General features: G+C 36.4%; 1 protein-coding gene across 1 annotated transcript in view; it reads left to right on the top strand.

Moving 5' to 3' along the window:
• LOC145245981 (dynein axonemal heavy chain 6-like) overlaps positions 1-12,866 on the top strand; it is a 632,504-nt gene that overhangs the window by 515,283 nt on the left and 104,355 nt on the right. The gene's annotated exons all lie outside the window — the stretch shown is intronic.

Raw genomic sequence — 12,866 nt, 5'->3', positions numbered from 1 at the left:
TAGTGTGGCGTCTGTCCGCAGAGGAAAGTCGAGGAGGGAGTGGTGTGCCAGGTCCAGTGTGGAGCTTGAGGCAAACCGACTGGCAAGCAGATTAGCCTTCTCGGTTGCCGTGCAAGCAACCTCATGATTGTTTGATAGTGGGGAAATCGTTGACTGCCCATTATTTACTACACTGTTGTAGATTTTCCAAAAATCACGGGTTCCTAATTTCTGTGCTTCGATGTGTTTTCTGGTAGGTTCAGTGTATTCTGTCATACCTGTCGCTATTTCTCTCTTGCAATTACTTCTAGCTTCTATATAGTTCTGTCTGTTGGAACTGGACATTTGTCGGTTGAATCTGCTTTAAGCAATGGCAGCTGCACAAGCAGAAATAAACCTTGGGGAGAGTGGGGCTTGCTATAGAATTTCCGTGTAGGGACGTGTGCTTCAATTGCAGTTTTGAACCATTCAGTTGTTTAATTTGCGCACTGTTCCGCTGGAAGAGAAAAGATATTTCACCATGAGGCATCTCTAATGAGTTCTCTGATGGCTTTCCAACCAGTCTTTTTGTAATACCTCATTGTTTTGAGCAGTGGGTCTTCAGTTTTAGGGCGAGAATTTAGGCCAATTTCTACCATTATCACTGCGTGATCAGCATCCTCCAGTAGGCTGTGGGCATTTGTTGTACAATCAGCAGGAACTGTGGTCAGAAATAGATCTAGAAGTGAGGCATGTTGGTCTTGCTGGTCTGGGAAACGTGTCGGGAATGTAACCGTCTGAGATAGGGAATGGGATATAGAGAAGCTATGTGTTGTGCTACCAGCTACGTCTGTGTAAGTAGAGAATTCAAACCAGTTACTGTGGTGGATATTGAAGTCACCAAATACATGTACTTGTTCGCTAGTATCTATGCTATCAGAGACTTTGTTTATTAGGGTACAGTCCTGGGTTGAGGGAGAGTGGAAGAGAAAATACAAGTAGCTAATATTATGTTGCCTGGTTAGTCTGAAGCACATAAAGGCCTGGTCGTCTGATTCTAGTTTTGTTCTCTAGTTACGGAAAGGGTGTTATTAATATAGACTCCAAGCCCATGCATATATCTGTTCGAGTCCTTAAGGCAGAGTGGGAGATAACCAGGCATGTTAAAGTGGTTAGAGGGAATGGAGATGTGCAGGTTAGTTTCACTTAATGCTAAGATATCCGGGGTGTTACTAGAAGTGATTCAACATCATCTAAGTTAGTTCTATGCCGTGGATATTCGTAAATGCAAGCCTCAAGGGAGGAGGCAGGTTGGTTTTCTTTGAGCTTGATCCTGGTTTAAACATAATTTTTGCTTGAGCTGTCATTTCATTTGATTTCATTTAAAAGGTTTCAGTTAGGGTGAGTGAGGGGTACTGGACATATGGTTGTACAGAATATCAGACATGCAATACAAGTAGACCATAAGCTGTCGTCACCTACAAGATTATGGCCTCAGGAAAGCCCACCGGGGATGAGTGCAGTCTCCCTTTCCATGCACGACATGGCACTACAATCATCCCGATATTATACAACTGTTGATGGAGCAGCCGCTCTAAGCGCTACCAAAGAGTTAGGGCACCTGTACTATCAGTCAGAAACAACAGCAAGGAACTGTCAATCTGGTACCCTCAACCCATTAGATAAAGTCAGCCCAGTACAACTGTACCGGCATATATGGTACTGAAGCACCCCCACAATGTCCAGTTTAGGGGGATGGTATGTGGCAGGAGTGGAGAAAAACGGTGTTCATTAATCTAGTCAGGAAATAAGCTCAACCACTGGGTGATTCTGTCGAGTTTCTGTGATAGCATCTCTACGCCTGGCTAATAAGCAAAGAAGGAGTATGAAAGCCGGGCGATATACAGTCTATCTCCTCCTTAAGCAGTTTAGGTTTGCCAACTGGTAATTTGTTTGAGTCACCAGCTCTAGGAAGGTTGTCATCCGGGACTAAAGAGGCTTCCCTCCCCTAGGTTTAGCTTCAGAGTTTTCCTTCTCCTTGACGGATAACCTGGGAAGACCTATGAGTCCATCAGCACCGAGAGGGTTCGCCCTGCACCTGGGTCCTAATTCAGATATTTCTGTGACCGCGCATGAGTATTTAATATTAATCGATTATTTAGGTTAATATCTACTGAAAAATTACACTCCTCGAATTGATTAAAAAATACATTACTATGCTTTTCATTTTTATTGTTAATGAGAGAGTGGAGTTAATGGATGGTTAGAGAGTGGATAAGTAAGAATTCATGCAGTGGAATTTGCAACAGGATTCGTTTGAGAGAGTGGAGTTAATGGTTAGATATAGTTTATGTTAGTTTGGGAATAGGAATAGGATAACATGTTAAAGTATGAAAGATAAGACATATGCTCAATATTGATACAAGAAACAACATTTGATTTGGAGAACAGTTTAATACAGGTATACCCGGAAGATACAAGTTATGGCGTATTCTGTAAGTATATTTAAATATAGATGGATGGATAAGTGGCATCTTTTCACTGTATACGAATGTATGGAATTTTAGACATTGAGTTTGTTTGATTGTTTTCAGACTTCTAGCGAGGGAAGATGGCTTTGCCTTTCTTTTAAAATTCGGAAGTTTGTATTACAATGAGTATCGGTTCAGTTTATGCATTAATTATTGCAATACGATCTCCTATCAAAAGGAAATAGATTAAGGGTTGCTGTTCATTTTAAATCCATGTATAAGACTATGCCTAGTAAGTATTTACTTTAAAGCTTAGCTATGGGATAAGAGTATAATCTAAAGCATGCCTTAGAAATCTTTAGGTGTTAATGTGTATCGATTACGAAAAGTCAGTCAACTAAGGTTAAGGGTTGAGAGCTAAGACCCCTCTAAGTTATTGGATTAGATTTAATGGCAACTTGGTAAATAGAGCATTTGGTTAGTGATCAAGAGAGAGGATTTAAATAACAACACAGTATAATTACACGTTAGGGTATAGAGGTTAGGGTAGAGTTAAAAAAAAAGAAAGTTTGATACGAGGAGCGTGCAATATGTAATGCACCTGACACACTTCCCATAGTAGTAGAGCAACGAAACTTGCACAGTTATTAGTCTTTCTCTACATAGGAATCACCCATTTCTCCCATCGTTTGATGTAGCTCTGGAGACCGTTTTTGTATAACACCTGAGGTTGGTCCTTCAACCACAACGTGACTTCAGAAATCAAGGCTGCATCATCTGGGAAACGCTTTCCTTTTAAAAACAACTTCATGGCTTGGAAGAGGTGAAAGTAAGAGGGTGCAAGATCAGGAGAGTAGGGAGGATGGAGAAGGATTTCATAACCACATGCCCGTGCTTCTGATCTGGCGACATGCGAGTTGTCGACCAGAGCGTTGTCCTGCAGGAGGAGGGTACCCTTGCTGATCTTGCCCCGCCTCTGGATTTTGATAGCTTCCCTTAATTTCCTCAAAAGTGAAGCATAATAGGCTTCCGTAATTGTGGTACCTTTTGCCAGGAAATCTGGTCCCAGAAGACTGTGAGCATGACCTTGCCAGCGGAGGGCTGCACCCTTCCCTTCTTTGGAGGTGGTGAGTCCAAGTGCTTCCACTGCATTGACTGGGATTTGGTCTCTGGATCATAGTGACGGACCCAGGTTTCATCCTGTGTAATCAGTCTTTTGAAAAACTTTGACTCATCTTCTTGGCACATTTCCAAATTCATCCTCGAGCACTCGACGCGTTCTTGCTTCTGGAATTGTTTGAATATTTGGTTTTGATACCCATCTTGTTTAATTATTCCTAATTGAAAAAAAAGCAACTGAGAGTATAAAACGTATTAATCGTAGAGATCTATTCTTAGAAATTCTGTTGTCAAACATTGTATACATACATTATATGCCAATCAAGAAATGTCACATGTGTTCCTGTGTATTCACAATTTTATTTAACTCTTTTGGAAATATCAATTATTTTGTATTTCCAAACTTCTCGTTGTCCTTAATACAAATAAGTCTTTAATAAATCGTCTGCAACCAGTTTTGGCAAATAGCAAACAGAATCCTGAACAGAAGCGTGTGCTCTATCCCAACTATCACCAATGAACCTGAGGTAATCTCGTCAGCATCAGACAAAGCCAAACTCTTTGCCAAGAACTTTGCAGAATTCTACCCTTTGCGACCAAGGCCGCCAACCCCAATATTTCCTCCTGTATCAGAAAACACGCTATGTGATATACATATATCTGTACGCGATGTTGCCAAGCTAATCAAAAACCTTGATTCCAGTAAAACAACTGGCCCTGACGGTATTTCAATTATAGTACTCAAAAAACTTCAACCAGAACTAGCGCCCATACTTACAAAACTGTTTGTCTTAAGGAGAATAGCTTCCCATCACCCTGGAAAATCTCATCAGTATGCCCTGTATTTAAAAATTCAGGTGATCGTTCATCCCCCTCTCAGTACAGGCCAGTAAGTCTCCTGTGCGTCATGAGTAAGTTGCTGAAATCTGTGTTAAATACAGAAGTAATCAACCATCTCAACAGAAATAACCTTCTTAGTGACACTCAATATGGTTTCCGTTCTGCTAGATCTACAGCAGATGTGTTTACAGTTATATCTCATAGGATTAGCAAATCTCTCGATGGAGGCAACCTTTCTAGGGCAATTGTTCTTGACATATCTAAGGCCTTTGATAGGGTATGGCATAAAGGTTTATTCACAAGATCTCTAGCTATGGTATAGCTGGAAATGTCTTCTCAATTATTAAATCATTTCTTTTTGATAGGTTCATAAGAGTAGTAGTTGATGGGAAAAAATCAGAAGCTCACAGTATTAATGCTGGCGTCCCTCAGCGGTCCATCCTGGACCCAACTCTTTTCCTGATCTACATTAATGATCTTCCAAATCACATCCTTACATCATTTGTAGACATTTTTGCTGATTTATGGTAACACGTCTAAGACAGTAAACGACCAAGTTCTCTCCGATTCTCTCTCCTCTGATCTTGAGTACATTGTACAATGGGGAAAGGAGTGGCTGGTTACTTTTAATGCATCTAAAACCAAGCTTTTATCTTTACATCATCGACATTCTGATCCACATCTGACAACAATTGAATAAAATGGCTCTCGTCTTTAGGAGGCCTCAAGTTTTAGCAAGCTTCTGGGCTTGACCGTTACTCCTGATCTTAAATGGAACACGTACATCAAATCTGTTGTCAAGGCCGCTGGAAAACTGCTGGGATCTTTCTATCGATCCAGTAGATATCTCATTGCTGATGCTATTCTCTATCTATATAAGAGCCGGGTAGGTCCAAGGATGGAATACTGTTGCCACATCTGGGCAGGAGCTGCTAGAAATGACTTGTCCTGCCTTGATAGAGTTCAAAATAGACTTCGTAGCCTCGTAGGAGATGTCCTTTTCTCTTCCCTGCAACCTCTATCTCACAGAAGAGATGTTGCGAGTTTGTCTCTGATGTATCGTTATTTTCATGGAAAGTGTTCGACTGAGCTTCAGTCTATGGTCCCCCCTCGCCAAACTTTCACAAGAAACACTCGTCTAGCTGAAAACACTATCAATAATTCCCCCCACACTTTATCTGTGCCTAAACCTAAACGTAGATTCCATGAACAGAGCTTCTTTCTTAGAACTGCACGCCTGTGGAATTGTCTTCCGTTTTCCTACTTCATTTTTTTCTGCAATATGGTTGTCTTCAAGTCTAACGTAAATAAGTTCTTGATGAGCCGTTCCATATAAGTTAACAAATTTACCGAATTTCCATTACTAATGATTACTATATTGTCCAATTTATACTGTACACTCCTTAACCCTTATCCTTGAGTAGCCTCTTGGCCTTGATAATGTGGGGATGCCTGTGTAAAAAAAAAGAAAAAAAAAGATGATATGTCATTATTTTGTTAATGACCAGCGGAACCCGTTTCTCGGCGTTGCCCGGGATAATATAGTAAAATGAAAAAGAAATATTATTTAATATTGTCTTTTTGAATGAATGTATGTATTTATTTTTTATGGAATGGTCAGCAGGGACTTGTTCGCTATATTGATGTCATAATTAAACGTTTAATAAACAGAATAATAGGAAACATTTACTGAAAATTTTATGGCTAAAACTGATTTCAGAAGAATGGAATTTAAATCATTTTAATTTATTAAACATGAATTATTTCGAATTCATGGTAAGCATAAAACATAAATTTATTCTTAGTATACATATAATGTTTAAATTTGAAAGGATACTAATATATGTTTTTCAGATTGCATAAAATGATATATGGGTGTTATCAGGGCAAAATTATATTTCCCCTCATATATTTTTTCGAAAAGTGCATTTTATATATGAATTAATGCAAAATTCAGCTGGTATCAAAAATATCTTAAACCATGTGGGCAGTAGTTGATTTTCAGTAGATTTATAAAATACGTGTATGCCTGCGCATTTAAAGTGGTCAGTAGGTAAGAACATTGTTTTTAGGAGACGATTTTTTATTAACAGTTTATTTCAAGCATCTTCTTTTAATATAAATAGTACAATGTAATATCAACCTATATTAAATTATATCGTATGACATACAGGAGTTAAGTTTATTTATTTAACTAATAATTAAAAAAAAACTCCTCTGATCATTTTCTTGAGCGACTGGGCCATAAACCTGTTTGTGATAGAATGGCAATAATGGTGATTTTTTTTTCGCAAATCTAAATCCTCTATATTTTAAGGATCCAATTATATTCTCAAAGGAGGTTATTATGTGTTTATTAAATTATAATTCTAAAGGAGTTTCTCTAATGATAATGCCATAACTGTATAAATAGTTGCTTTATTACTTTAATATGTTTTCCTAATATAACTGTAAGGCAATACTCAATAGTTTGTGCATACATCGTCTAGACATTCTCCTCTATGTTTTATGTAGGAAGGTAATTCTCATGGTAATATTATAGTTTTAACTAATTATTTATATAGTATATAAAGTAAAGCGAATCTGCTTTTCGGATCTTCGTGGTTAATAACTTTCTTTAGACAAAATCAATATTTACTTCTGATTCGTCAGTTTCTTTTGTAGAACATTGATCCATGTTCTTCATAACAGAAAAAGTATTTCAATTTAATTTCTTTAAAAAATTATATGCATCGAAAGATATTTCAATAATAACAGACATTTAGGCATATTAGTAAAATAGTGGTAAAGGATATCTTAGTGTTCTTTTCGTTTTCTCTCTTTTCTTTCGTTACCTCATATATATATATATATATATATATATATATATATATATATATATATATGTATGTGTGTGTGTGTGTGTATGTTCAATTCAAAGATGGCGTAACAAATTCAAAAATTATTGCAACTTTTCTCCAAATTTTCGGTAATTTTGTTTACCTAAATTGGAATATATATATATATATTGTAACGGGAGCTCATGGCGGTGTTCGAATGCAAAAAAGCTAAACAATTCCTCCTTTTTACACATTCATCAGACAGCTGTACCTCCTCCTCTGAACGTCAATTCTTTGGAACGTGAACGGAGTGAAACTGACAAGTATTCCCATCCCTTCGCTCGCGCGTCATATATACATATCTTTCTTACTTACACCACCTAACCTCCCACATGCGGAAATAGAACAAATTAGGAGATATCAATTTTAGCGGGAATCAACGCACGTGGGTCAAAGGCATCCAGAGAAATTCATTCAAACATTCGCTTTTAAAAGCGTTAAAAGTCGACCAGTGCTATGTTGTGAACCACAGCGGTGAAAAAGAAAATCGTAGTGCACCTAGATTTAACTCACGGAGAGTTAAGTGTACGTAAATGAGCGAGTCAGCTTATAGATTTTCCTATGTTACAGAAAAGAGAAACTATGCTTGAGTATATGACAAACAGGACCTACATATTCTCTCATACAGAAAATTAAAGGACAAACATCTAAAAACCTCAAGAAAAATGATGAGAGGAGTTTTCTTTTAATTATTAGTTAAATAAATAAACTCCTGTATGTCATAGGATGTAATTTAATATAGGTTGATACACATATAAGGCTGATACACATATAAGGGCATATGTATATAGTTACGTATTGCACGGGGTTGCAAAAGAGGCGTTTCAGCAATTAAGAAATAGTGTTTCACTAGGTGTGTCAGAAATTTTGTGAAAAATATTGAATAATTCCACCTCGTCTTTCCAAGCTTATAACTCCTCGAAAAATGTAATTTAAGCCCTATTTATTTTTCAATTAAAGGAGCAAGGACCGAGGTTTCATTAAAAAACAAAACAAAAAAAACAAACAACGTGTTTTTTTTTTAAAAAAAGGTTTTAAACTTCGGACTTTATAGGTAAATTTCTAAAAAACACTACTTTTTTTTGTTTTAAATTTGAATATATTATTTATTGATCTTTTATCTTCAATTTGTGATATATAAAACTTTAGTGAGTAAATTAATTATTTTTGAAAATGGGGTGGTGTGTTTTAAAAAAAAAACGTTTGTCTAAAATATTATATTCAGTTTATTGGAAAGAGCATAAAATTTCACATTGACCCTGAAAATATCGTAAAAATTGAATCAATAGAAAAATTTTGATAGATTTCTAAAGTTTAAAAATTGAAAAATACTGAGCTCGTAAAATTCAATTAATTTCATTACTATTTTAAAAAAATATTTCTATTACTTTTAAAACAACTTTAATAGTTTATTTTGGAAGTATAATCCATAAAGAAAATAAGCAACCCACTTTAAAAAGAGAAATTACGAGTTTTTTTATATTTTATTCGCAGTTTCGTGTTAGGGGTGTCAAAATTCCTACAAAAATTCTGATACACCTAGTGTTTCACTGCACGAAGATGCAAGTGAGATGTTGCTGCGTCGCACGGAATATGAAAGAAAGGACATTTCGTCAAATCACGAGAAATTCTTTATCAAATAGGGAATTGATGGAATTACTCTTTAGAGCTTTTTAATGTTAATCTCGCTGAGAGGTACATAAAACTAAAGATTGTTGCCGTCGTCTCACCACGTTTTGGCCAACTAATCCCTAAAACGTGGTGAGACGACGACAACAATCTTTAGTATTATGTACCTCTCAACCGGATTAACATTAACTATGGAAGGCAGTAATTAATGAAGACACAGTTAAGGGATTCAGCCAGAGAGAATAGCCGTAAAACAATAACTATAAAGATGAGGATTATAATTCGCAAATAAAAAAATAAATGAAAAAAAAAAAGACAGTTTATATGTGTAAACTCTTCATTGCTGTGTCTTGTCATTTTTGGCATTTGTGTGCTTCATGTGGTTATTTCATAACGATGTTGATCAAATAGACCGTAATATCTCGCGGCTGACATATTTTTTTAAATTAATTAATACGTTACGAGAATATGAAAGATACTGCTAATTTCACAGAGTCATAAAATTTTGCACAGGGGGCTTTCCTCGAATCAAGTTCTTTCAGCTCATATTGTTATATTGGACACTCGCATGGGATATATCTTAATATATGGGACTTTCGTTTGGGTTGCATCGTTCCTATATATATATATATATATATATATATATATATATATATATATATATATATATATATATATATATACAGGGTGACCACAAAGTCTGGCTACATAATGTAGCGAGACTTTGTGGACACCCTGTATATATATATATATATATATATATATATATATATATATATATATATATATATGAGAACTCTACCAAACTCCTCCGACAATTTTTTGGTATAAACAATTGAAATTTTAGATATAGGTTCCCTGGACATGGATCTCACTTAATAACTTGATTTGAGCCCAAAACAATAAATGTTCAGTGGGTCATAATATGGGTCTAAGTTAAAAAAAATTTGACTGCTTCGGTCTCTACCAAATTACCCAGACAATTTCTGGTCTAAATATTTGAAATTTTAATTAAAGGGTATTCAGAGATAGGGTAAATATTTTAATCGGTTTGGGTAAAAAATTTGAGTTACCAATATATACATGTATGTATGATGCATGCATGTTTGCATGTCTGCCTAAAACTTTCGATAGAGGAGACGGATCAAGATCAGTATCGTTTTGAAGTTTGACCTTTCAGGGGACAAATATCGAAAAATTGGCTAAAAACATTAATATTTCACCTTCAACTGGAAAATTTTCTACAGGGGGGGCGCTTTTTTCGTCGATATTTTCGAAAGTCATCCTCTCCTTTCGATTGTCTAGCCTTAATTAAATTCTACGTCACTTCCGGTTTGGCGGTGGGCGTAACAGCAAAGACGTCAGTTTTTTCCCCGTTCTTTTCCTCCTTCGCGGTACGGATTAAAGCCTGCCTTCCTACTACCACTTTTTTTTGCTCAGCATACACCTCCAAACACTCGGGCAACGCCGGGCATCCATGCTAGTATATCTATCTATCTATCTATCTATCTATCTATCTATCTATAAAAGTTAAGTGTCTGTGTGTCTGTGTGTCTACGCAAATAACTTTGTCAATTTTTAGCCTATAGACTCGAAATTTGATATAGAGGGTACTGAGATTTGGGAAAATCGATGTGATCGGTTTTCGGACAGAAATTTGGCTGTTAAGGGGTCAAAGTTCCGCGATTTGACCTTTCAGAATTCTACAAAACTCCTCCGACAATTTGGAGTCTAAACACTTGAAATTTTAGATATAGGTTCCTTGGACATGGATCTAACTTAATAATTTCATTTGAGCCCAAAACAATAAACTCTCAGGGGTCTTAATAGGGTCAAAGTTAAAAAAAATTACTGTGTTTTTTTTTTTTTTTTGCTCAACATATACCTCCAAACACCCGGGCAACGCCAGACACCCATGCTAGTATATCTATAAAAGTGACCGTGTCTGTGTGTGTTTGTCTGTCTGCCTGTCTGTGTGTATGTGTACATTTCCTTACGCAATAACTCTGTCAATTTTAATCTACAGACTCGAAATTTGATATGCAGGGTACTGAGATTTGGGAAAATCGATGTGATCGGTTTTCGGCCAAAAATTTGGCTGTTAAGGGGTCAAAGTTCAACGATTTGACCTTTGAGAACTCTACCAAACTCCTCCGACAATTTTGGGTTTAAACACTTGTAATTTTAGATATAGGTTCCTTGGACACAGATCTAACTTAACTTAGTTTGAGTCCAAAGCAATAAATTTTAAGGAGTCATAATAGGAGTCAAAGTTAAAAAAAATGACCGTTTTTTTTGCTCAGCCTACACCCCCAAACACCCGGGCAACGCCGGCCACCCATGCTAGTATATCTGTAAAAGTGAACGTGTCTGTGTGTGTCTGTGTGTGTGTCTGTGTGTGTGTCTGTGTGTGTTTGTCTGTGTACATTTCCCTACGCAATAACTCTGTCAATTTTTAGTCTACAGACTCGAAATTTGATATACGGAGTATTGAGATTTGGGAAAATCTTTGTAATCCGCTTTCGGCCAGAAATTTGACTGTGAAGAGGTCAAAATTCAACGATTTGACTTTTGAGAACTCTACCAAACTCCTCCGCCAAATTTGGGTCTAAATACTTGAAATTTTAGATATAGGTTCCCTTAATAACTTGATTTGAGCCCAAAACAATAAAGGTTAAGGGGTCATAATAGGGGTCAAAGTTAAAAAAATTGACCGCTTTTTTTTTGTTCAACATACACCTCCAAACACCCGGACAACGCCGGGTTGGAATGCTAATATAATAGAAAGAGAATAATATTTATTAATAATATAACTGAAGATCAGATAAAATCAACATGGTACCAATTTTATACACACGCATATGTAAATGTGTGTGTGTGCATATCAGTAGAATTCCGTGATACGGTGGCCCTAGGATACATTTTTTCAGGTTACGATGTGGAATACGATGTTTTTCCTACCCCTGGTTACGGTGTTTGCCTCGCCTAATGGTGTTATTTGATTATGTCAATGTGTATTATATACTGTACTGTATTTTGTTACTAAATTTTAATGCCGTATACCGGGGTTCTACTGTATATTTTTTCTCACATAAACGATTTGTCAAAGAAAAATTTAAGGACATAAGAAATATGATACGTAAATGGGAGTAAAAATCACAGACTGACTTAATGATAAAACAATTACATTAAAAGGCTACGTCACTTCAAAAATCGAATACACAGCACGTACTGAATACACAATCGAAAATACACAATTGTCAGGATAAACAAATGCAAATAGAACTACATTGGGCGATCTATAAGTAATGTAGACTTGTTGATATTCTGGGAACGTATAACTACAAGGAAAATGGATGTTAAGATGACCGCTACTATAATGTGAAAAAAGTTTGATGGAAAATTGTGAAAATAATGAAGAGCTGCACTACGAGAGGCTTAATACACTTTCTATACTCTTTACGTGGTGTACAGTTATATTTTTAGTTTATGTAATTAGAAATGTAATTACATACCATATAATCAAGTTGATTACCAAACTTAAGCAATGACGAGCTTGGCCAGTACCAGATGGGAGACCATTTTAGAATACTTGGCACTGTTGTATATGGTGGTGGAACAGCACTACTCTCATAGGAAAAGTAAGGTGCCTCCTTCGTTACGTTAGTCTGTGGGAGACTTTTGAGCATGATCGAGAATCCACTTTTGACCGACCATTAGGATGACGTGAGGTCATGGAAAGCAGGTTACTGATGCAATACGAAAGCAATCAGGAATAATTCTGTCCATGGCTTTGTACCTCATTGTACTGGTTAGAAGATTCTTTTGGATACAATGGTCAGGACAATCGCCCAATGGACACTGCTTGGACAGAAAGAAACTGCAACCTACTGACTTGTAAGGATTGCTATTTGAGGAAAAAATCCTTTTATCTAAGTATCTAGAATTATAAACAGATGAGCTTCTATAG

The sequence above is a fragment of the Euprymna scolopes genome, chromosome 23, assembly GCF_053919585.1.
Source record: "Euprymna scolopes isolate OS-2025 chromosome 23, ASM5391958v1, whole genome shotgun sequence".
NCBI classification, from domain to species: Eukaryota; Metazoa; Mollusca; class Cephalopoda; order Sepiida; family Sepiolidae; genus Euprymna; species Euprymna scolopes.
Note: the sequence above shows the minus strand (reverse complement) of the source record. Positions and strands in the feature narration are given on the sequence as shown.